This window comes from Bombina bombina, chromosome 6 (assembly GCF_027579735.1).
Source record: "Bombina bombina isolate aBomBom1 chromosome 6, aBomBom1.pri, whole genome shotgun sequence".
Lineage (NCBI taxonomy): Eukaryota > Metazoa > Chordata > Amphibia > Anura > Bombinatoridae > Bombina > Bombina bombina.
In genome coordinates this window covers 1,114,208,843-1,114,233,782 of record NC_069504.1, presented here as the reverse complement: position 1 = coordinate 1,114,233,782, position 24,940 = coordinate 1,114,208,843, and the positions used below count along the sequence as shown (strand labels likewise).

Sequence of the window (24,940 nt, the reverse complement as noted above, 5' to 3'; positions counted from 1 at the left end):
ATTATCTAAGCACTTTATAGGCAGTTCCAAGGAATTGATGGTGTTTTCATATTACCTGACATAGAGCTAGATTACAAGTGGAGCACTATCATTAGCATGAGGAGCGTAAATGTGATCACGAGATCGCAGTGTTCTTTACGCTTAAATCCATATTACAAGTGGTGTGCTATTAAAACTATTGCAATTTAGTTTGCACAAACTCCCGGTAATTTACGCTCCCCATATTTTCTAGTGGCTGATTTGAATTTGAAATGTAAAATCAGCCAATAGGGATGAAAGGTTACTGTTAGTCTGTTTTAGGGTAACTTAGGGGGTGTTATGTTATGGGTTTAGAAGTTAGTGGTTTACTTTGCGGTGGGTTGTGTGGTGGTTTAGGGGTTAATAGTGTAGAAGGTTCTTTCCATGTATTGTGTTTAAAATGACTCAAAACCATAATGTCCCTTTTGGTATCAGAAGTCAGAGTGAGATCCAGTGCAGTCTATCTAAGGTGGTAAAAGTATCTGTGAACTGGGCAGAGGAGAAATACTGTTTAAATCCCTTAGCAGAGGGTGATGCTGTACGTTGGCTATCTGTTGCGCAATCAGGGCTGTAGGAGCGCAGGTCTCGTTGTGGACAAGACACACACTCCTAAAGCCTTTGGAGTGCTACCAGCAGCCAATTTACATGGTAAGACTACGGCTGCAAAGGAGTAACGCTGTTGTTGGTTTTTGCAAAATAGAAAAAATCGATGGGCAGGTTTAAATGGTCATTTAAAGATGCATTAAACACTTTTGGCTAGATTTAGAGTTCTGCGGCCAAAGGGGTGCGTTAGCTACGCATGCTTTTTCCCCCCCACACCTTTTAAATACCACTGGTATTTAGAGTTCACAGAAGGGCTGCGTTAGGCTCCAAAAAGGGAGCGTAGAGCATATTTACCGCCACTGCAACTCTAAATACCAGCGGTGCTTACGGACGCGTCCAGCTTCAAAAACGTGCTCGTGCACGATTCCCCCATAGGAAACAATGGGGCTGTTTGAGCTGAAAAAAAACCTAACACCTGCAAAAAAGCAGCGTTCAGCTCCTAATGCAGCCCCATTGTTTCCTATGGGGAAACAGCTTCTAAGTCTGCACCTAACACCCTAACATGTACCCCGAGTCTACACACCCCTAGCCTTACACTTATTAACCCCTAATCTGCCACCCCCACTATCGCTGACCCCTGCATATTTTTTTAACCCCTAATCTGCCACTCCGTACACTGCCGCCACCTACGTTATCCCTATGTACCCCTAATCTGCTGCCCCTAACACTGCCGACCCCTATATTATATTTATTAGCCCCTAATCTTCTGCCCCCAACGTCGCCTCCACCTACCGACACTTATTAACCCCTAATCTGCCGACCGAACCTCACCGCTACTGTAATAAAGTTATTAACCCCTAATCCGCCTCACTCCCACCTCAATAACCCTATAATAAATAGTATTAACCCCTAATCTGCCCTCCCTAACATCACCGACACCTAACTTCAAGTATTAACCCCTAATCTGCCGACCGGACCTCACCGCTACTCTAATAAATTTATTAACCCCTAAAGCTAAGTCTAACACTAACACCCCCCTAAGTTAAATATAATTTTTATCTAACAAAATAAATTAACTCTTATTAAATAAATTATTCCTATTTAAAGCTAAATACTTACCTGTAAAATAAACCCTAATATAGCTACAATATAAATTATAATTATATTGTAGCTATTTTAGGATTAATATTTATTTTACAGGCAACTTTGTATTTATTTTAACCAGGTACAATAGCTATTAAATAGTTAATAACTATTTAATAGCTACCTAGTTAAAATAATTACAAAATTACCTGTAAAATAAATCCTAACCTAAGTTACAATTAAACCTAACACTACACTATCAATAAATTAATTAAATAAAATACCTACAATTATCTACAATTAAACCTAACACTACACTATCAATAAATTAATTGCATACAAATACCTTCAATTAAATACAAATAAATACACTAACTAAAGTACAAAAAATAAAAAAAGAACTAAGTTACAAAAAATAAAATACCAACAATTATCTGCAATTAAACCTAACACTACACTATCAATAAATTAATTACATACAAATACCTACAATTAAATATAAATAAATACACCAACTATAGTACAAAAAATAAAAAAATTATTTACAAACATTAGAAAAAGATTACAACAATTTTAAACTAATTACACCTACTCTAAGCCCCCTAATAAAATAACAAAGCCCCCCAAAATAAAAAAAATGCCCTACCCTATTCTAAAATACAAATAGAAAAGCTCTTTTACCTTACCAGCATGCCCCAAAGAATTCTGCTCTTTTGCCTGTAAAAAAAAACATACAATACCCCCCCAACATTACAACCCACCACCCACATACCCCTAATCTAACCCAAACCCCCTTAAATAAACCTAACACTAAGCCCCTGAAGATCTCCCTACCTTGTTTTCACCACGCCGGGTATCACCGATCCGTCCAGAGGAGACTCCGAAGTCTTCATCCAAGCCCAAGCGGGGGCTGAAGAGATCCATCATCGGGCTGAAGAGGTCCATCATCGGGCTGAAGAGGTCCATCATCGGGCTGAAGAGGTCCATCATTGGGCTGAAGAGATCCATCATCCGGCTGAAGAGGTCCATCATTGGGCTGAAGAGGTCCATCATCGGGCTGAAGAGATCCATCATCCGGCTGAAGTCTTCTATCAAGCGGCATCTTCAATCTTCTTTCTTCCGGGATCCATCTTCATCCCTCCGACGCGGAACATCCATCCTGGCCGACGACTTCCCAACGAATGACGGTTCCTTTAAATGACGTCATCCAAGATGGCGTCCCTCGAATTCCGATTGGCTGATAGGATTCTATCAGCCAAACGGAATTAAGGTAGGAAAATTCTGATTGGCTGATGGAATCAGCCAATCAGATTGAGCTTGCATTCTATTGGCTGTTCCGATCAGCCAATAGAATGCGAGCTCAATCTGATTGGCTGTTTGGATCAGCCAATTGGATTGAACTTGAATCTGATTGGCTGATTCCATCAGCCAATCAGAATTTTCCTACCTTAATTCCGATTGGCTGATAGAATCCTATCAGCCAATCGGAATTCGAGGGACGCCATCTTGGATGACGTCATTTAAAGAAACCGTCATTCGTCGGGAAGTCGTCGGCCAGGATGGATGTTCCGCGTCGGCGGGATGAAGATGGATCCGGAAGAAAGAAGATTGAAGATGCCGCTTGATAGAAGACTTCAGCCCGATGATGGACCTCTTCAGCCGGATGATGGATCTCTTCAGCCCGATGATGGACCTCTTCAGCCGGATGATGGATCTCTTCAGCCCCCGCTTGGGCTTGGATGAAGACTTCGGAGCCTCCTCTGGATGGATCGTGATACCCGGCGTGGTAAAGACAAGGTAGGGAGATCTTCAGGGGCTTAGTGTTAGGTTTATTTAAGGGGGGTTTGGGTTAGATTAGGGGTATGTGGGTGGTGGGTTGTAATGTTGGGGGGGGTATTGTATGTTTTTTTTTTACAGGCAAAAGAGCAGAATTCTTTGGGGCATGCCCCGCAAAAGGCCCTTTTAAGGGCTGGTAAGGTAAAAGAGCTTTTCTATTTGTATTTTAGAATAGGGTAGGGCATTTTTTTTATTTTGGGGGGGCTTTGTTATTTTATTAGGGGGCTTAGAGTAGGTGTAATTAGCTTAAAATTGTTGTAATATTTTTCTAATGTTTGTAAATTATTTTTTTATTTTTTGTAACTTAGTTCTTTTTTTTATTTTTTGTACTTTAGTTAGTGTATTTATTTGTATTTAATTGAAGGTATTTGTATGTAATTAATTTATTGATAGTGTAGTGTTAGGTTTAATTGTAGATAATTGTAGGTATTTTATTTAATTAATTTATTGATAGTGTAGTGTTATGTTTAATTGTAACTTAGGTTAGGATTTATTTTACAGGTAATTTTAAATTATTTTAACTAGGTAGCTATTAAATAGTTATTAACTATTTAATAGCTATTGTACCTGGTTAAAATAAATACAAAGTTGCCTGTAAAATAAATATTAATCCTAAAATAGCTACAATATAATTATAATTTATATTGTAGATATATTAGGGTTTATTTTACAGGTAAGTATTTAGCTTTAAATAGGAATAATTTATTTAATAAGAGTTAATTTATTTTGTTAGATAAAAATTATATTTAACTTAGGGGGGTGTTAGTGTTAGGGTTAGACTTAGCTTTAGGGGTTAATAAATTTATTAGAGTAGCGGCGAGGTCCGGTTGGCAGATTAGGGGTTAATACTTGAAATTAGGTGTCGGTGATGTTAGGGAGGGCAGATTAGGGGTTAATACTATTTATTATAGGGTTACTGAGGCGGGAGTGAGGCGGATTAGCGGTTAATAACTTTATTATAGTAGCGGTGAGGTCCGGACGGCAGATTAGGGGTTAACAATTGTAGGTAGGTGGCGGCGACGTTGAGGGCGGCAGATTAGGGGTTAATAAATATAATATAGGGGTCGGTGGTGTTAGGGGCAGCAGATTAGGGGTACATAGGGATAATGTAGGTTGCGGCAGTGTGCGGTCGGCAGATTAGGGGTTAAAAAAATTTATTAGAGTGGCGGCGATGTGGGGGGGGCTTCGGTTTAGGGGTACATAGGTAGTTTATGGGTGTTAGTGTACTTTAGAGCACACTAGTTAAGAGCTTTATGAACCAGCGTTAGCCCAGAAAGTTCTTAACTCCTGGCTTTTCTCTGCGGCTGTAGTCTTGTCATTAGATTTCTAACGCTCACTTCAGCCAAGACTCTAAATACCGGCGTTAGAAAGATCCCATTGAAAAGATAGGATAAGCAAATGGCGTAGGGGGATCTGCGGTATGGAAAAGTTGCAGCTGAAAAGTGAACGTTAGACCCTTTCCTGACTGACTCTAAATACCAGCGGGCGGCCAAAACCAGCGTTAGGAGCCCCTAACGCTGCTTTTGACGGCTAACGCAGAACTCTAAATCTAGGCGTTTAAGTTTATAAGAACTTCAAGGGGATAAAATCACATTATGTAAATATATAGAGGACCCCTATAAGAAATGATCAGTTTTATCAATAGGACTGTACAAAGTACAATAGGTCATCCAAAGAAACTGGAGCAACACAGATTTCACCTACAGCAGCCTAAGGGAATCTTTACAGTAAGAACAATAAGGATATGCATTATTTGATATTTTCTGCATTATGAGGTTGTTTTAGCATATTCAGTAGATGCTTTTTTCGGCAAAGCAGCACATACATATAATTATGGTCCTGTATATAGTTAAAGTGAATGTAAATGTTCTTTCTTTTGAAGGCACAATTAATTCCTTGTGTGTATATTAGTCAAACCGCAACTTTTTTTTAATTTTTTTTTTATTAAAAAATCTTATATTTATTCTCCATTTTTCTGCCGTTTTACAGACCAGCTCCTCCCATCCGCAGCTTCCTTATTTTATTCACTGTTACATATAGAGCATCCCACTCACTGTTTACGTAGTGGCAAAGCGCGCTCCCTTCTATGACAACAACCGTGCATGCGTTCCACGGTGATTCAGTTAAATAGCAAATTAATGAGTACCTTCACTGAATACTATCGTTGAAGCGAGTTCAGCAGCTTACATCGTACCTCCATATTTTTTTAACTACTAGATTTGCTACGATATCTACTTAAGTATAATCTTCAATTTGGGCATTAATTATTATGTTCCTCAAATGTTATCACTCTTTATAAAAAATATATATAAAAAAAGATGTAAACGAAGCGCACTATGTAAAGTGCACAATGTAGAACATACATATTTATGCTTACGAAGTCATTATATTTGTTTTTAAATCAGACCCGGTACGATCGCTGCTTACCTTGTGCTAGGAAACTTGATGAATAAATGACAAAGACCTAAAAATATTCAACAGCGCATGCACGAAGCGTGTACACGCGTCCGAGATCAGTGGAAGAATAGCGTTCTAACGCATGCGCATTATGAACGAGTGACGTCAAGAAAAGAGGTTTGGTCTCCCGGGGGGATTCGATGATTGGTTGATAATATTTAGCCTACTACGTCATTTAAAAATCAAAGATGACGTGCGGAGGAATAGTAGATAGAAATGTAAAATACAAGGTAATAAAATATTTATTAAAAGAATGATGAATTAAAGTACACCTATTTTCACATAAAGTTTAATGCTGTGTTTACCAGACCGGCTGACTTTACATTCACTTTAAACTCTGGAACATAATTCTGCATTACTTATTTAATCCATTTTGCTTCACTTTTTCTCAGAAAATTGTGGGCAGACTCCAGACTTATAACACAAAACAGCCTTTGTATAATCCCTACACACTTGTTACACTCCCCACAGTCATTGGTCAGAAACTCTGGTGACCTATTTATAACGGTCCCTGATTGGATTCAGCAGAGAAGGAAACCTAAGGTTAGCATGTGAGAACTGTTAAAATCATGCAGATGTAAATCGTGTCCAACCGGGAAACGGTTCTTTTACAATCAATAATTGGAAATACTGAAAAAATCCTATATAATAAAAGGCCAAGTGTGTTTGTCCGAAGCTGCCATGCGCAGTCTAGACTGCGCACAAGGACAAACACATCTGACCTTCCAACTGACCTGGTGGAGGGGGCGGGGCCGGTCGGGTGCAGAGAGGGCGTGGCCGAGTGGGTGTGACTTGGGCGTGACTGGGCAGGTGTGATGTGGGCGGGGTCAGACGTGGCGCGGACGGGGCCAGGCGGGCCAGATGCCGGGGCGGCTGCAGAGAGACAGAGAGCTCTAAAGAGGGGGGATAGAGAGAGCAGAAGAGGGTGGATAGAGAGAGCAGAAGAGAGGGGATAGAGAGAGGGAGAGAGAGACAGCAAAAGAGAGGGGGGAGAGAGACAGCAAAAGAGAGGGGGGAGAGAGACAGCAAAAGAGGGGGGAGAGAGACAGCAAAAGAGAGGGGGGAGAGAGACAGCAAAAGAGAGGGGGAGAGAGACAGCAAAAGAGAGGAGGGAGAGAGACAGCAAAAGAGAGGAGGGAGAGAGACAGCAAAAGAGAGGATGGAAAGAGACAGCAAAAGAGAGGGGGAAGAATGACAGCAAAAGAGAGGGGGAGAGAGACAGCAAGAGAGAGGGGGGAGAGAGACAGCAAAAGAGAGGGGAGAGAGAGCGCAAAAGAGAGGGGGGAGAGAGACAGCAAGAGAGAGGGGGGAGAGAGACAGCAAAAGAGAGGGGAGAGAGAGCACAAAAGAGAGGGGGGAGAGAGCGCAAAGGTACTGCAAAAAATGGCCCGTGTACATGGGCTTTAGGACTAGTATGTAATAATTGAGCAAACATGTTCATTATACCGATCAAGCCTATATACAAATGGCATTCAGATTGTTTAACAGTGATAAGGATGGATTTGGATTGCAATAGGTTAATCCAGACATTCCCAAACTTGGATTCCAAAAAACTTCCCAAAAAACAATAGCACCCCAAGATTTAAATAGGGAATGGGATATGTCTTATTTTGTAGAATAACTATTCATATTTTTCTCTAATTTACCTTTTATCCGGATTAATATCTTATGCAGGTACATTACTTGGTCTCTATATGGTTAGCTTATGTACATTGGAACAAATACTTCTTATGTTACTGACCTTTAGTGGATATAAAGATTTATTTTCTATCTAGATACCCAATTTGGCATTTACATTCTATCTAGGTACTAAATTTTATACATTATACTTAAGGTTAACCCATAATAGGATTTATCTATAGATACATATGTATGTGCACATTTTCTTATTCTCTGTTTTTATCTTTACATCTATCATACAATAATATGGATAATATTGTTGCAAGTGTGGACTTTGAGTATGTTCTTATAATGTTGAAATTATGGGTCAATCTGTGTTTATATATCACTGTATATCACAAGCATTAATCTTTCATTTATTTAATACATTTTTCTATGTTCTTGGTAAGTGCTAAGTGACGGCCAGCAGTTTTAACACAATTTTCACAGGTGTTTTACAGCTTTGCCATCATTGGGTACTTCCCCTTTAAATAGTAGGGGTTGTACTAACAAACCTCACTCCTATGATTAAGTGCCCAGCATAGGCACGAAACATGTAAGGAGGTTTTCACCTGCTACCCTTTGTATTTTTGCCAACAGGCTTTTTAACTATTGAGTTAATAAAGTATTTTATTTATCATACTTTCAAAAAATTTTTACTCTGTTTGTTGCTGCCGCAACCTTTTGTCTTTTATTCCCAAACTTGGCCCTCCAGAGGTTTTGGAACTACATTTCCCATGATGCTCAGCCAGCATATCAGCTGTCCAAGTTTGAGGATGACTGGGTTAATCAAACATTTAAATGAGCATTTCTCTTACACACTGAACAAAGGGGTTAATTCAAACGAAATGTACTGTAGCCTTAAGAGGTGTAAAAGGGTCATTGTATAGGTCAGTTACTATTGGATTCCCATTTTTCAACCCCATAACAAGTATTTAACAACCAAAAACATGCTTTCATTAACTTTTCTATTGAAAACTTGAAAAACACTTGTGAGCTTTTAGCGCACTGGTCCATCTTGGATTGTGATAATGTGAAAAATGATCTTCCCACATGAGTGGAAACTGAATAAAAGTTATCAGGAGCCGGTATTGGAAAGATTGTGATCAACCCCTTAATATGCTGAATATGGGCGTGCGTCTGACGTACTCTCAAATTTGTCATTGTATGGCGTAATTATTTTACCCCTGCAAATCTCACTGATTTTTATTGTCAGTTATATAGTGGCAAGTTTGTCTCAAAAAAAGCTCAATGGGTTCCATTTATTATAGGTCTGGCAGACACAATTTGCTACTTGTGCCACAACTCTCCTTCAGATACCTGCAGTGTAACCTAGGTTCCAAAATATCAGCACCCATAATTAGATGAAAGTGAATGAAATGTAATTAGTGTTTAATGTCCCTTTAAAGGTTTTCTCTGTAGAATTGTTTGACAGTCACTAAGGCCTAGATTTGGAGTTTGGCGGTAAAAGGGCTGTTAACGCTCCGCGGGCTTTTTTCTGGCCGCACCATAAATTTAACTCTGGTATCAAGAGTTTAAACAAATGCTGCGTTAGGCTCCAAAAAAGGAGCGTAGAGCATTTTTACCGCAAATGCAACTCTCGATACCAGAGTTGCTTACGGACGCGGCCGGCCTCAAAAACGTGCTCGTGCACGATTCCCCCATAGGAAACAATGGGGCTGTTTGAGCTGAAAAAAAACCTAACACCTGCAAAAAAGCAGCGTTCAGCTCCTAACGCAGCCCCATTGTTTCCTATGGGGAAACACTTCCTACGTCTGCACCTAACACTCTAACATGTACCCCGAGTCTAAACACCCCTAGCCTTACACTTATTAACCCCTAATCTGCCGCCCCCGCTATCGCTGACCCCTGCATATTTTTTTTAACCCCTAATCTGCCGCTCCGTAAACCGCCGCAACCTACGTTATCCCTATGTACCCCTAATCTGCTGCCCTAACATCGCCGACCCCTATATTATATTTATTAACCCCTAATCTGCCCCCCTCAACGTCGCCGACACCTGCCTACACTTATTAACTCCTAATCTGAGCGCTACTATAATAAAGTTATTAACCCCTAATCCGCCTCACTAACCCTATCATAAATAGTATTAACCCCTAATCTGCCCTCCCTAACATCGCCGACACCTACCTTCAATTATTAACCCCTAATCTGCCGAGCGGACCTCACCGCTACTATAATAAATGTATTAACCCCTAAAGCTAAGTCTAACCCTAATACTAACACCCCTCTAAGTTAAATATAATTTACATCTAACGAAATTCCGATCAGCCAATAGAATGCGAGCTCAATCTGATTGGCTGATTGGATCAGCCAATCGGATTGAACTTGATTCTGATTGGCTGATTCCATCAGCCAATCAGAAAATTCCTACCTTAATTCCGATTGGCTGATAGAATCCTATCAGCCAATCGGAATTCGAGGGACGCCATCTTGGATGACGTCCCTTAAAGGAACCGTCATTAGTCGGGAGACAACGGAAGAAGAGGATGGATCCGCGTCGCCTGCTTCAAGATGGACCCGCTCCGCACCGGATGGAAGAAGATTGAAGATGCCGCTTGGAGAAGATGTTTGTCGGTCCGGATGTCCTCTTCTTGCCGGATAGGAGGAAGACTTTGGAGCCTCTTCTGGACCTCTTCAGCACCGGATGATGGATCGCCAACCCCCGCTTGGGTTGGATGAAGATGTTGGAGCCAGGACGGATCGGTGAACCTGGTATGGTGAAGACAAGGTAGGAAGATCTTCAGGGGCTTAGTGTTAGGTTTATTTAAGGGGGGGTTGGGTTAGATTAGGGGTATGTGGGTGGTGGGTTGTAATGTTGGGGGGGGTATTGTATTTATTCTTTTACAGGCAAAAGAGCTGAAATTCTTGGGGCATGCCCCGCAAAGGGCCCTGTTCAGGGCTGGTAAGGTAAAAGAGCTTGTAACTTTTTTAATTTAGAATAGGGTAGGGAATTTTTTATTTTGGGGGGCTTTGTTATTTTATTAGGAGGCTTAGAGTAGGTGTAATTAGTTTAAAATTGTTGTAATATTTTTCTTATGTTTGTAAATATTTTTTTATTTTTTGTAACTTAGTTCTTTTTTATTTTTTGTACTTTAGCTAGTTTATTTAATTGTATTTATTTGTAGCAATTGTGTTTAATTAATTTATTTATAGTGTAGTGTTAGGTTAATTGTAGGTAATTGTAGGTATTTTATTTAATTATTTTATTGATAGGGTAGTGTTAGGTTTAATTATATCTTAGGTTAGGATTTATTTTACAGGTAAATTTGTTATTATTTTAACTAGGTAGCTATTAAATAGTTCTTAACTATTTAATAGCTATTGTACCTAGTTAAAATAAATACCAAGTTGCCTGTAAAATAAATATTAATCCTAAAATAGCTATAATATAATTATAATTTATATTGTAGCTATATTAGGATTTATTTTACAGGTAAGTATTTAGCTTTAAATAGGAATCATTTATTTAATAAGAGTTAATTAATTTCGTTAGATGTAAATTATATTTAACTTAGGGGGGTGTTAGTGTTAGGGTTAGACTTAGCTTTAGGGGTTAATACATTTATTAGAATAGCGGTGAGCTCCGGTTGGCAGATTAGGGGTTAATAATTGAAGTTAGGTGTCGGCGATGTTAGGGAGGGCAGATTAGGGGGTTAATACTATTTATGATAGGGTTAGTGAGGCGGGTTAGGGGTTAATAACTTTATTATAGTAGCGCTCAGGTCCGCTCGGCAGATTAGGGGTTAATAAGTGTAGGTAGGTGTCGGCGACGTTGAGGGGGGCAGATTAGGGGTTAATAAATATAATATAGGGGTCGGCGGTGTTAGGGGTAGCAGATTAGGGGTACATAGGGATAACGTAGGTGGCGGCGCTTTGCGGTCGGAAGATTAGGGGTTAATTATTTTAAGTAGCTGGCGGCGATGTTGTGGGGGGCAGGTTAGGGGTTAATAAATGTAATACAGGGGTCGGCGGGGTTAGGGGCAGCAGATTAGGGGTACATAAGTATAACGTAGGTGGCGGTCGGCAGATTAGGGGTTAAAAATTTTAATCGAGTGGCGGCGATGTGGGGGGAGCTCGGTTTAGGGCTACATAGGTAGTTTATGGGTGTTAGTGTACTTTAGGGTACAGTAGTTAAGAGCTTTATAAACCGGCGTTAGCCAGAAAGCTCTTAACTCCTGCTATTTTCAGGCGGCTGGAGTTTTGTCGTTAGAGCTCTAACGCTCACTTCAGAAACGACTCTAAATACCGGCGTTAGAAAGATCCCATTGAAAATATAGGATACGCAAATGGCGTAGGGGGATCTGCGGTATGGAAAAGTCGCGGCTGAAAAGTGAGCGTTAGACCCTTTAATCACTGACTCCAAATACCAGCGGGCGGCCAAAACCAGCGTTAGGAGCCTCTAACGCTGGTTTTGACGGCTACCGCCAAACTCCAAATCTAGGCCTAAGTGAGTCCCACCCATATAGAGAGTTGTAGAAACATCTGGCTCATCCCTCATCCCAAGGTACCAACAGCCATAACACATTTAACTTAACTGTGAAACACAAAATTTATTTCATGATTCTGATAGAGAATACAATTTAAAACAACATTCCAATTTACTTCTATTATCTAATGTGCTTTATTCTTTAGTTATCCTTTGTTGAAGAAATAGCAATGCAAATAGTGATCCAATCACACAAGGCATATATGTGCAGCCACCAATCAGCAGCTACTTAGCCTATTTCCATGCTTTTTAACAAAGGATATCACGAGGAATAAAGCAAATTGGATAGTAGAAGTAAAATAGAAAGTTGTTTAAAATGTCATGTTCTTTCTAAATCACAACAGAAAAAAATTGGGTTTAATGTCCCTTTAAGCCACAGTTCCACCTCCAGTGATGTTCCAGTGATTTCCCAATACAGCCTTTGTATAATCTCTACACCTTTGTTACAGTATAAATAATGTATTAGTAGTTACTTAAATTCCACATTGTATCTGAGACATATTTATATTTTTATTTATTTATTACTTTGAAGAAAATTGTTAAAAGTTAGATCACAAAAAAAGATAAAAGATGCTGTTAAATACATTAGAAAAAAAGAAGAGACAAGGGAAAATAAATCCATTCAAATCCACTCCATACTGTATATAAAGTGGGGTGATCCCAAAAATAGAAATACAGGCAATTATTACTTTATCTCTCAATTATTGTTACAATATCACCCTCTAATGAAGTAATAAAACGTTCCCAACTAGATTGAAACGTCTTCTTCTTTCTAAAACAAACAACTGATAGTCATATGATTCTCTAATCAATTATCTGCACCAGGCTTGTTTAATAGTGCATCTAGGGGTCGATTCGATATAAATCGTCGCCCGCAAAAGCCGGCAACGCCAATATTTACGCTGATTTGGTATCCTATATACGGCGTAACCTAGAAGTTACGCGCGTATATTTCTGCCGTCGCCCGTAGTTTTTTGGGCCATAGGCAGGTATACCAAACCAGCGCAGTTTGGTATCCAATATGAAGCGTAAGGACTTACGTGGCGAAAATCGAGAAAACTTACTCCATTTTCACCTCGCCACAAAAAGCAGCCGTAAGAAGCCTTACGCTGACTATTGGAGCCCCGTAACTCCCTAAACTGGCTGCTAAAATAAACCTAACACCTAACGCATGCGCAATGTCTATCTCCCTGTCAACCGCGATCTGCTAAAATAAACCTAACACCTAACGCATGCGCAATGTCTATCTCCCTGTCAACCGCGATCCCCCCCCCCCCCCGAAATCCCTAATAAAGTTATTACCCCCTAAACCGCCGCTCCCGGACCCCGCCGCCATCTACATAAACTAACCCCCTACTGTGAGCCTCTAAAACCGCCGCCATCTACCTTATCTATCCCCTAATCTGACCCCTTACACCGCCGCCACCTATATAAAAATTATTAACCCCTAATCTAATCCCCCTATACCGCCGCCAGCTATATTAATATTATTAACCCCTAATGTAAGCCACTTACACCGCCGCCATCTCTATTAAAATGATTAACCCCTAATTTAATCTACCTACCCCGCCGCAAGCTATATTATCTATATTAACCCTAAGTATATTATAGTTAATATAGGTATTACATTATATATATTAACTATATTAACCCTAATTATATTAGGGTTAATATAGTTAATATAGTTACTATAGTATTTATATTAACTATATTAACTCTATCTAACCCTAACACCCCTAACTAAATTTATATTAAATTAATCTAATTCATTTATAAACTAAAATATTCCTATTTAAATCTAAATACTTACCTATAAAATAAAGCCTAAGATAGCTACAATATAATTAATAATTACATTGTAGCTATGTTAGGGTTAATATTTATTTTACAGGTAAATTGTTAATTATTTTAACTAGGTATAATAGATATTAAATAGTTATTAACTATTTAATATCTACCTAGTTAAAATAATTACCCAATTACCTGTAAAATAAATCCTAACCTAAGTTACAAATACACCTACACTATCAATAAATTTAATAAACTACAAACATCTATCTAAAAATACAATTAAATTAACTAAACTAAATTACAAAAAAAAAAAACACTAAATTACAAAAAATAAAAAAAAGATTACAAGATATTTAAGCTAATTACACCTATTCTAAGCCCCCTAATAAAATAATAAACCCCCAAAATAAAAAAAATTCCCTGCCCTATTCTAAATTAAACAAATTTCAAAGCTCTTTACCTTACCAGCCCTTAAAAGGGCCTTTTGTGGGGCATGCCCCAAAGAATTCAGCTCTTTTGCATACAACAAATACAATCCCCCCCCCATTACAACCCACCACCCACATACCCCTATTCTAAAACCACCCAAACCCCCCTTAAAAAAGCCTAACACTACCCCCCTGAAGATCTCCCTACCTTGTCTTCACCACACCGGGCCGAACTCCTGATCCGATCCGGGCGATGTCTTCCTCCAAGCGGCAAAGAAGAATTCTTCCTCCGGCGATGTCTTCCTCCAAGCGGCAAAGAAGAATTCTTCCTCCGGCGACGTCTTCCTCCAAGCGGCAGCAAAGTCTTCATTCTTCCGGCGGCATCTTCAATCTTCTTTCTTCGCTCCGCCGCCGCGGAGCATCCATCCTGGCCGACTGCTGTACTTGGAATGAGGTACCTTTAAATGACGTCATCCAAGATGGCGTCCGCCGAATTCCGATTGGCTGATAGGATTCTATCAGCCAATCGGAATTAAGTTAGAAAAATCTGATTGGCTGATTGAATCAGCCAATCAAATTCAAGTTCAATCCGATTGGCTGATCCGAACAGCCAATCAGATTGAGCTCGCATTCTATTGGCTGATCGGAACAGCCAATAGAATGCGAGCTCAATCAGATTGGCTGATTGGATCAGCCAATCGGATTGAACTTGAATCTGATTGGCTGATTCAATCAGCCAATCAGATTTTTCTAACTTAATTCCGATTGGCTGATAGAATCCTATCAGCCAATCGGAATTCGGCGGACGCCATCTTGGATGACGTCATTTAAAGGTACCTCATTCGTCGTTCAGTCGTCGGCCTGGATGGATGCTCCGCGGCGGCGGAGCGAAGAAAGAAGATTGAAGATGCCGCCGGAAGAATGAAGACTTTGCTGCCGCTTGGAGGAAGACGTCGCCGGAGGAAGAATTCTTCTTTGCCGCTTGGAGGAAGACGTCGCCGGAGGAAGAATTCTTCTTTGCCGCTTGGAGGAAGACATCGCCCGGATCGGATCAGGAGTTCGGCCCGGTGTGGTGAAGACAAGGTAGGGAGATCTTCAGGGGGGTAGTGTTAGGCTTTTTTAAGGGGGGTTTGGGTGGTTTTAGAATAGGGGTATGTGGGTGGTGGGTTGTAATGGGGGGGGGATTGTATTTGTTGTATGCAAAAGAGCTGAATTCTTTGGGGCATGCCCCACAAAAGGCCCTTTTAAGGGCTGGTAAGGTAAAGAGCTTTGAAATTTGTTTAATTTAGAATAGGGCAGGGAATTTTTTTTATTTTGGGGGTTTATTATTTTATTAGGGGGCTTAGAATAGGTGTAATTAGCTTAAATATCTTGTAATCTTTTTTTTATTTTTTGTAATTTAGTGTTTGTTTTTTTTTGTAATTTAGTTTAGTTAATTTAATTGTATTTTTAGATAGATGTTTGTAGTTTATTAAATTTATTGATAGTGTAGGTGTATTTGTAACTTAGGTTAGGATTTATTTTACAGGTAATTGGGTAATTATTTTAACTAGGTAGATATTAAATAGTTAATAACTATTTAATATCTATTATACCTAGTTAAAATAATTAACAATTTACCTGTAAAATAAATATTAACCCTAACATAGCTACAATGTAATTATTAATTATATTGTAGCTATCTTAGGGTTTATTTTATAGGTAAGTATTTAGATTTAAATAGGAATATTTTAGTTTATAAATGAATTAGATTAATTTAATATAAATTTAGTTAGCGGTGTTAGGGTTAGATAGAGTTAATATAGTTAATATAAATACTATAGTAACTATATTAACCCTAATATAATTAGGGTTAATATAGTTAATATATATAATGTAATAACTATATTAACTATAATATACTTAGGGTTAATATAGATAATATAGCTTGCGGCGGGGTAGGTAGATTAAATTAGGGGTTAATCATTTTAATAGAGATGGCGGCGGTGTAAGGGGCTTACATTAGGGGTTAATAATTTTAATATAGATGGCGGCGGTGTTAGGGGCTCACTTTAGGGGGTTATAGATATAATATAGCTGGCGGCGGGGTACGGGAGCGGCGGTTTAGGGGTTAATAGCTTTATTAGGTTGCGGCGGGGTACGGGAGCGGCGGTTTAGGGGTTAATAGCTTTTTTATTGTTAGGCTAGTGAGGGGGGATAGCGGATAGAGGGTTAGACAGTGCGGTCTATGTTAGGGAGGCGTGTTAGACAGTGCGGGCTATGTTAGGGAGGCGTGTTAGACAGTGCGGGTGTTTTAGACTTTAGTCAGGTTTTATAGGCGCCGGCAGTTTCTAACGTGGCGCAAGTCACTGGCGACGCCAGAAATTTGTACTTGCGCAGATTTCTGGACATCGCTGGTTTGTCAGACTTACGGCACGTTAGCATCTGACGGCGACCTATATGGGATAGCTCGAGTTGCGAGCTGAAACTGCGGGCGACGCCGGTTCCCTCGCTTGCGCCGCAAACTGCGATCTATATCGGATCGCGCCCCTAGTTGTGAACATTCCTATTAATGCAATTCTTAAAAAGTAGTTGCCTTGCCAATATAACTGTCATTAAGATTTATAACTATTATTTTCCCCATTAGCTAACCTCCTGTATCATGTGACAGCTGTCAGTCAATCACAGACTAGCATATGTATACACTGTGAACTCTTGCACATGCTCAGTACGTAGTAGCTGGTGCCTCAGAAAGTGTACATATAAAAAGACTGTGCAAAATGTTATAATGGACGTAAATTAGAACATCTCTAAAAACTGTATGCTCTATCTGAATCATTAAAGTTTAATTTTGACTTTAGTGTCTTTCTCCCAAGTGTCCATAATAAATGTATAAGTTTCCTCAGCAAAACCACAAAACATAGAGTTAAATGTACTATATTAATTGACTGGTAGGGAAAGCAGTCGTAAGCTTACAATTTAATGCAAACCATTTAGTGCAAGGACAATTGTGGTTTAATATTTTAGAGATGTTAACAGTTTTAAAAAATGGGATTCATTATTATAAAGAAAATATGCTTTTAGATGTTTGTATTTCAACTACATTATTAATGTGAACCTACTTACTGCTGGTTTAGTCACATACAGAAGTAAAAAGCAAGATTTAATTTTATCATTTATAAATTTAACAAAATTTACATTAAAGGGACATAAAACTAAAAGTTTAAATGTACATAAATTCATTTGAATTTTGAATAGAATAATTTTTGCAATAAACCTAAAATAAAATGCTTCTTACTGTTCACTGAACATATTTACATATGCTGTGTTCACCCTCTATTTAAACACTGCACCTGCTATGAGAGCTCATGCCGCCCCCTGCAGATTTGCGGCCAATCGGACGCTAGCAGGGGGTGTCAATCAGCCCGATAGGATTGGGCGGATTGAAGACTGCAGCCTTTAGAGGCAGCGGACAAGTCTTTAGACCGCTGCTTCATAAGTGCTGTTTCCGGTGAGCCTAAAGGCGTGCGCAGAAACAAGGGCAACAAGCCATTCGCCCCTTGTTAAATCGACCCCAAGGTCTTTACCTCTTCTAAAGGAAATGTATTTAATGGGCGCCATGTACCAATCGCTGTGCAGACAAGGTTCTTAACTTGACAAAATGTCTGCACGGCTTTGCCACGTACAGGCAGCGGATAAACAGAGTAAATTCTAGAGAGTGTGTAATGTCGCCCCCTTCCCTCATGCAGCCAATCATGCAAGAGAATGGCTTCTCAATCACCCTGAGCGAGCGTGTTAAGGGGGAATTCTCATCTGCTTCTTACATTGCAGGAAGCAGACTCTCATGTGCAAAGCTGCCCGCAGGCTCCAAAGCAGCTTACGCTGCTTAGTATATGGAGTCCCATGAATCAAGCACCCTTTCTATGAATAAAGGCAAGGGGTAGACAACATAAAGAACTGTCTTGTCTCTGGGTGAGGTGAGCAGTTTACAAAATGAGCAATATTAAAGGGATGATGTGAAACTCTCTTTCTTTCATAATTCAGTGACAGCAGCAATTTTAAACAACTTTCAAATTTACTTCTATTTTCAGATTTTCTTCATTCTCTTAGTATCCTTTGTTAAAGCAGTAGCAATGTACTACTGGGAGCTAGCTGAGCACATCTGATGAAACAATAACAAGAGGCATATATGTGCAGTCATCAATCAGCAGCTAGCTCCCAGTGATGCATTACTCCCCCTGAGCATACCTATATATATAAGTATTTTCCCAACAAAGGATACCAAGAGAATGAAGCAAATTTGATAATAGATTTAAATTTGAAAGTTGTTTAAAATTACATTTTCCGAATCACTGAAGAATTATTTTGGGTTTCGTGTCCCTTTAATAATAATTGAATTTTTATTTTATTTTTTATGGGCATGTTTGTAAATTTGCACTCATCACTTGATCCTAGACTAGTATGGAATTGCAGCAGGACATGTAAGGAATTGGTTTAACATAGAATGGGCTAATTGCTATTTCTTCTGACCAGTAAATTGTAGTGATATTGATCAGCCTATGCTCTTTATGTAAAACAAATATTTACGTATTTATAATAAATCTCATTAATCACACAAAATACTTCCAATTAGGAGCAAAAGGTGTTTGATTAAAGTAGAAAAAATTAGACAAATCACATAAGGAGAACTGCCAGGACCTGTAAGTGTTACAGCAACCAAGCAGTGATTGGTAGATACATACAACTGGTACTCCTGATTGGGTCACTGCTAATGTTTACCTGCAATGCATGTGGCACCAGATCAGGACCTTACCTATGTGTTTAAACTTTTTGCGAGGATTAACCACATAGCAAATTAGAGTCAGTAATACAAATACAAAAATTGTTTCTGCTAAAACTTAGCTCGTGTATTGTCTTTTTTTATTTTTGTATTAGAATGTCCCTTTAAGATCAAAGAATATTGGACCATTTGTTCAGATAATAAAATACAAACAAGCTTGCCATTAATGCTGAGAAGGTGTTTAATTAAAGGACTATTAAATACAGTAGAACTGAATAATTGTCAAATACACATTACAAAGTCAATGTAATAGCACTTAACAATTTCAAAGTTAATCCAATTTTTCCCTCCCCGTGTCATGTGACAGCCATCAGCCAATTACAAAATGCACATTTTATATATATATATATATATATATATATATATATATATATATATATATATATATATATATATATATATATATATTGTGCACATGCTCAGTAAGAGCATCAGAAAGTGTGCATATAAAAATAATGTGCATGTGTACTCTGTCTGAATCATGACTTTAATTTTGACTTGAATGGCTCTTTAAATGGATATTACTCTGTGAATAAATACAGACAAATGGAATCCACAGCACCAATTAGGTAAAAGAAAATACCTTTATTTTCACATTACATGCGACGTTTCGGCCTTCACAGCCTTAATCATGCATGATTAAGGCTGTGAAGGCCGAAACGTCGCATGTAATGTGAAAATAAAGGTATTTTCTTTTACCTAATTGGTGCTGTGGATTCCATTTGTCTATGTTGCTGTAAGGGTGGCAGTAACCCTTTCTCCACGGGCATCACACAGAACTAAAACCTGCTTTAAGGAACCAACAGGTGCTGTACTCATTTACTACTTTTGTACTCTGTGAATAAATGCTAGATATAATGATGTATTTAAAGCATAGATTCACTTTACATTGGTAGTATTTTTAAAAAGCCTTGTTTAAACATTGAAGATATAAGTGTAATGGTTTAGTTTCTATAAAGTAATGGGCACTACCATGTTGGAACCTAGGACCTATGAATAAGGCAAGAGCCAAAAAACATTAGATGTGTGAGGCCAGCTATGCCATCCTAATAAGTGACCAATAATACTCTTTGCTTTAAATGAAGTGCCAGCGCTCCTTATATTGATTTTTACCTAGGTTTTTCCCATATCTATCTCTTCTGCTGAGGACAATTAGTAACAGATATAAAACAGGCAACAAAAGAGAGTTGTGTTGTTACAATCTATTTTATTGTTGTAAATCTGTCCCTCATTGGCCTTAGCAGAAAAAATAGATAAAGGGAAAAACTTATATTTCAAAATATAATGTTAATATGTGTATATATTACATATAAATATAATATGTGTATATAAGCATGTATATGTATGTGTTAATATGTGTATATATTACATATAAATATAATATGTGTATATAAGCATATATACAGGGAGTGCAGAATTATTAGGCAAATGAGTATTTTGACCACATCATCCTCTTTATGCATGTTGTCTTACTCCAAGCTGTATGGGCTCGAAAGCCTACTACCAATTAAGCATATTTTGTGATGTGCATCTCTGTAATGAGAAGGGGTGTGGTCTAATGACATCAACACCCTATATCAGGTGTGCATAATTATTAGGCAACTTCCTTTCCTTTGGCAAAATGGGTCAAAAGAAGGACTTGACAGGCTCAGAAAAGTCAAAAATAGTGAGATATCTTGCAGAGGGATGCAGCACTCTTAAAATTGCAAAGCTTCTGAAGCGTGATCATCGAACAATCAAGCGTTTCATTCAAAATAGTCAACAGGGTCGCAAGAAGCGTGTGGAAAAACCAAGGCGCAAAATAACTGCCCATGAACTGAGAAAAGTCAAGCGTGCAGCTGCCAAGATGCCACTTGCCACCAGTTTGGCCATATTTCAGAGCTGCAACATCACTGGAGTGCCCAAAAGCACAAGGTGTGCAATACTCAGAGACATGGCCAAGGTAAGAAAGGCTGAAAGACGACCACCACTGAACAAGACACACAAGCTGAAACGTCCAGACTGGGCCAAGAAATATCTCAAGACTGATTTTTCTAAGGTTTTATGGACTGATGAAATGAGAGTGAGTCTTGATGGGCCAGATGGATGGGCCCATGGCTGGATTGGTAAAGGGCAGAGAGCTCCAGTCCGACTCAGACGCCAGCAAGGTGGAGGTGGAGTACTGGTTTGGGCTGGTATCATCAAAGATGAGCTTGTGGGGCCTTTTCGGGTTGAGGATGGAGTCAAGCTCAACTCCCAGTCCTACTGCCAGTTTCTGGAAGACACCTTCTTCAAGCAGTGGTACAGGAAGAAGTCTGCATCCTTCAAGAAAAACATGATTTTCATGCAGGACAATGCTCCATCACACGCGTCCAAGTACTCCACAGTGTGGCTGGCAAGAATGGGTATTAAAGAAGAAAATCTAATGACATGGCCTCCTTGTTCACCTGATCTGAACCCCATTGAGAACCTGTGGTCCATCATCAAATGTGAGATTTACAAGGAGGGAAAACAGTACACCTCTCTGAACAGTGTCTGGGAGGCTGTGGTTGCTGCTGCACGCAATGTTGATGGTGAACAGATCAAAACACTGACAGAATCCATGGATGGCAGGCTTTTGAGTGTCCTTGCAAAGAAAGGTGGCTATATTGGTCACTGATTTGTTTTTGTTTTGTTTTTGAATGTCAGAAATGTATATTTGTGAATGTTGAGATGTTATATTGGTTTCACTGGTAAAAATAAATAATTGAAATGGGTATATATTTGTTTTTTGTTAAGTTGCCTAATAATTATGCACAGTAATAGTCACCTGCACACACAGATATCCCCCTAAAATAGCTAAAACTAAAAACAAACTAAAAACTACTTCCAAAACTATTCAGCTTTGATATTAATGAGTTTTTTGGGTTCATTGAGAACATGGTTGTTGTTCAATAATAAAATTAATCCTCAAAAATACAACTTGCCTAATAATTCTGCACTCCCTGTATATGTATGTGTTAATATGTGTATATATTACATATAAATATAATGTGTATATAAGCATATATATATGTATGTGTTAATATGTGTATATATTACATATAAATATAATATGTGTATATATTACATATAAATATAATATGTGTATATATTACATATAAATATAATATGTGTATATAAGTATATATATGTATGTGTATATATTACATATAAATATAACATGTGTATATAAGTATATATATATATTTACAGGGAACACACAGTTTTTATATACCACAATGTAAAGGAACTTTTCAGTGCCGTTATTTTTTACTAACACCCCACACCCTTCAATTTTTAACCCTAAAAACTACCTAGTGCAGTCATTTTTATTGGGGAAAAATGCTACTTTTTTGTTCATAAAAAATTAAAAAAACATTTATTTTGGGGCTACTTGGGGCACTTTTAGAAAATTAACCAGAGATCTGATCTCTGGTTAATTTTCTGATCGCTAATTGCTACCACAAGCTAGCGCTATCAATAACCAGCCACTTGTATTGGCTGGTTATTTATCTTGTGCGATGAATTAGCGCTCCACTTGTAATATTTATATTAAACAGTATTAGGCCCTGGCACAGCTCTGTATAATGGAACCTAGGACCTATGAATAAGGCAAGAGCCAAAAAACATTAGATGTGTGAGGCCAGCTATGCCATCCTAATAAGTGACCAATAATACTCTTTGCTTTAAATGAAGTGCCAGCGCTCCTTATATTGATTTTTACCTAGGTTTTTCCCATATCTATCTCTTCTGCTGAGAACAATTAGTAACAGATATAAAACAGGCAACAAAAGAGAGTTGTGTTGTTACAATCTATTTTATTGTTGTAAATCTGTCCCTCATTGGCCTTAGCAGAAAAAATAGATAAAGGGAAAAACTTATATTTCAAAATATAATGTTAATATGTGTATATATTACATATAAATATAATATGTGTATATATTACATATAAATATAATATGTGTATATATTACATATAAATATAATATGTGTATATAAGCATATATATATATGTATGTGTTAATATGTGTATATATTACATATAAATATAATATGTGTATATAAGCATATATATATGTATGTGTTAATATGTGTATATATTACATATAAATATAATATGTGTATATAAGCATGTATATGTATGTGTTAATATGTGTATATATTACATATAAATATAATATGTGTATATATTACATATAAATATAATATGTGTATATATTACATATAAATATAATATGTGTATATAAGCATATATATATGTATGTGTTAATATGTGTATATATTACATATAAATATAATATGTGTATATAAGCATATATATATGTATGTGTTAATATGTGTATATATTACATATAAATATAATATGTGTATATATTACATATAAATATAATATGTGTATATAAGTATATATATGTATGTGTATATATTACATATAAATATAACATGTGTATATAAGTATATATATATATTTACAGGGAACACACAGTTTTTATATACCACAATGTAAAGGAACTTTTCAGTGCCGTTATTTTTTACTAACACCCCACACCCTTCAATTTTTACCCCTAAAAACTACCTACTGCAGTAATTTTTATTGGGGAAAAATGCTACTTTTTTGTTCATAAAAAATTAAAAAAACATTTATTTTAGGGCTACTTGGGGCACTTTTAGAAAATTAACCAGAGATCTGATCTCTGGTTAATTTTCTGATCGCTAATTGCTACCACAAGCTAGCGGTATCAATAACCAGCCACTTGTATTGGCTGGTTATTTATCTTGTGCGATCAATTAGCGCTCCACTTGTAATATTTATATTAAACAGTATTAGGCCCTGGCACAGCTCTGTATAATGGAATAGACAGCATGAGGACATATTTTAATGCAATATTTACCTTTGATAAAGTCTGTTTTCCTGGTCTTTTGTTAGCAGGAGTTTATCAGGTCAGTAGATGCAGCAGGGTGTGCCCTTCTGACAGAAGATTCAATTGATGTCAACACACAGTTTCCTTGGGGATAAGACATGAACAGAATTGTTGTTATCTTAGTTACAGCAATCATGGGAAAAACTTGTCTCTTTTCAGAGCTGCACAAATGAACAGCAGTAAAATCTGTCTGTGTTTAATTTGGTTTACAGTGATTTACACTGAGATTTACAGTTATAGTATCCTGAGCAAAAGTGAGTAAATATTAATAGATTTTATTTGTTTTACTTGCAAACTTTATGTTTTTGGTTTTAATTAATCAGCTATTGATATATAATTGTGAAATCAAATTACATTTGCACATCTCCTTGGGATATCTTAATATAAAATATTTCTTTCATTCCATTTTTATTCATGGCAATTTAACCCTTTCAGTAAACCAAAGAAATGCTAAATTTCACAAAACACATTACTCTCAAAAGAAAGAGTACTGGTATCCAATTTAAATTTAAAAGGAAATATTTCTTCTCATTTCCAGCAGTTGAATATTTTAAAAATGTATTTACATTTCAGAGGAAACTATCAGCCAACGCATGATTACATACAATTTAAAGGGATACTAAACCCACATTTTTTTCTTTCATGATTCATATAGAGCATGCAATTTTAAGCAACTTTCTAATTTACTCCAATTACCAATTTTCCTTCGTTCTCTTGCTATCTTTATTTGAAAAAGCAGAAATCTAAGCTAAAGAGCTGGCCCATTTTTGATTCAGAAGCCTGGATAGCACTTGTTGATTGGTGGCTACATTTAGCCACCAATCAGCAAGCATAACCTAGGTGCTGCTGAACCAAAGATGGGCCGGCTCCTAAG

The 24,940-nt window shown here is 37.7% G+C and overlaps 1 protein-coding gene across 1 annotated transcript in view; it reads right to left on the bottom strand.

Moving 5' to 3' along the window:
• LOC128662479 (uncharacterized) overlaps positions 1-24,106 on the bottom strand; it is a 230,244-nt gene extending 206,138 nt beyond the window's left edge. The window contains exon 1 of the mRNA XM_053716263.1: positions 24,037-24,106. The gene's annotated coding sequence lies outside the window, so the exon portion shown is untranslated. The remainder of the gene's footprint in view (positions 1-24,036) is intronic.
• Between the last annotated feature and the right edge of the window lie 834 nt (positions 24,107-24,940).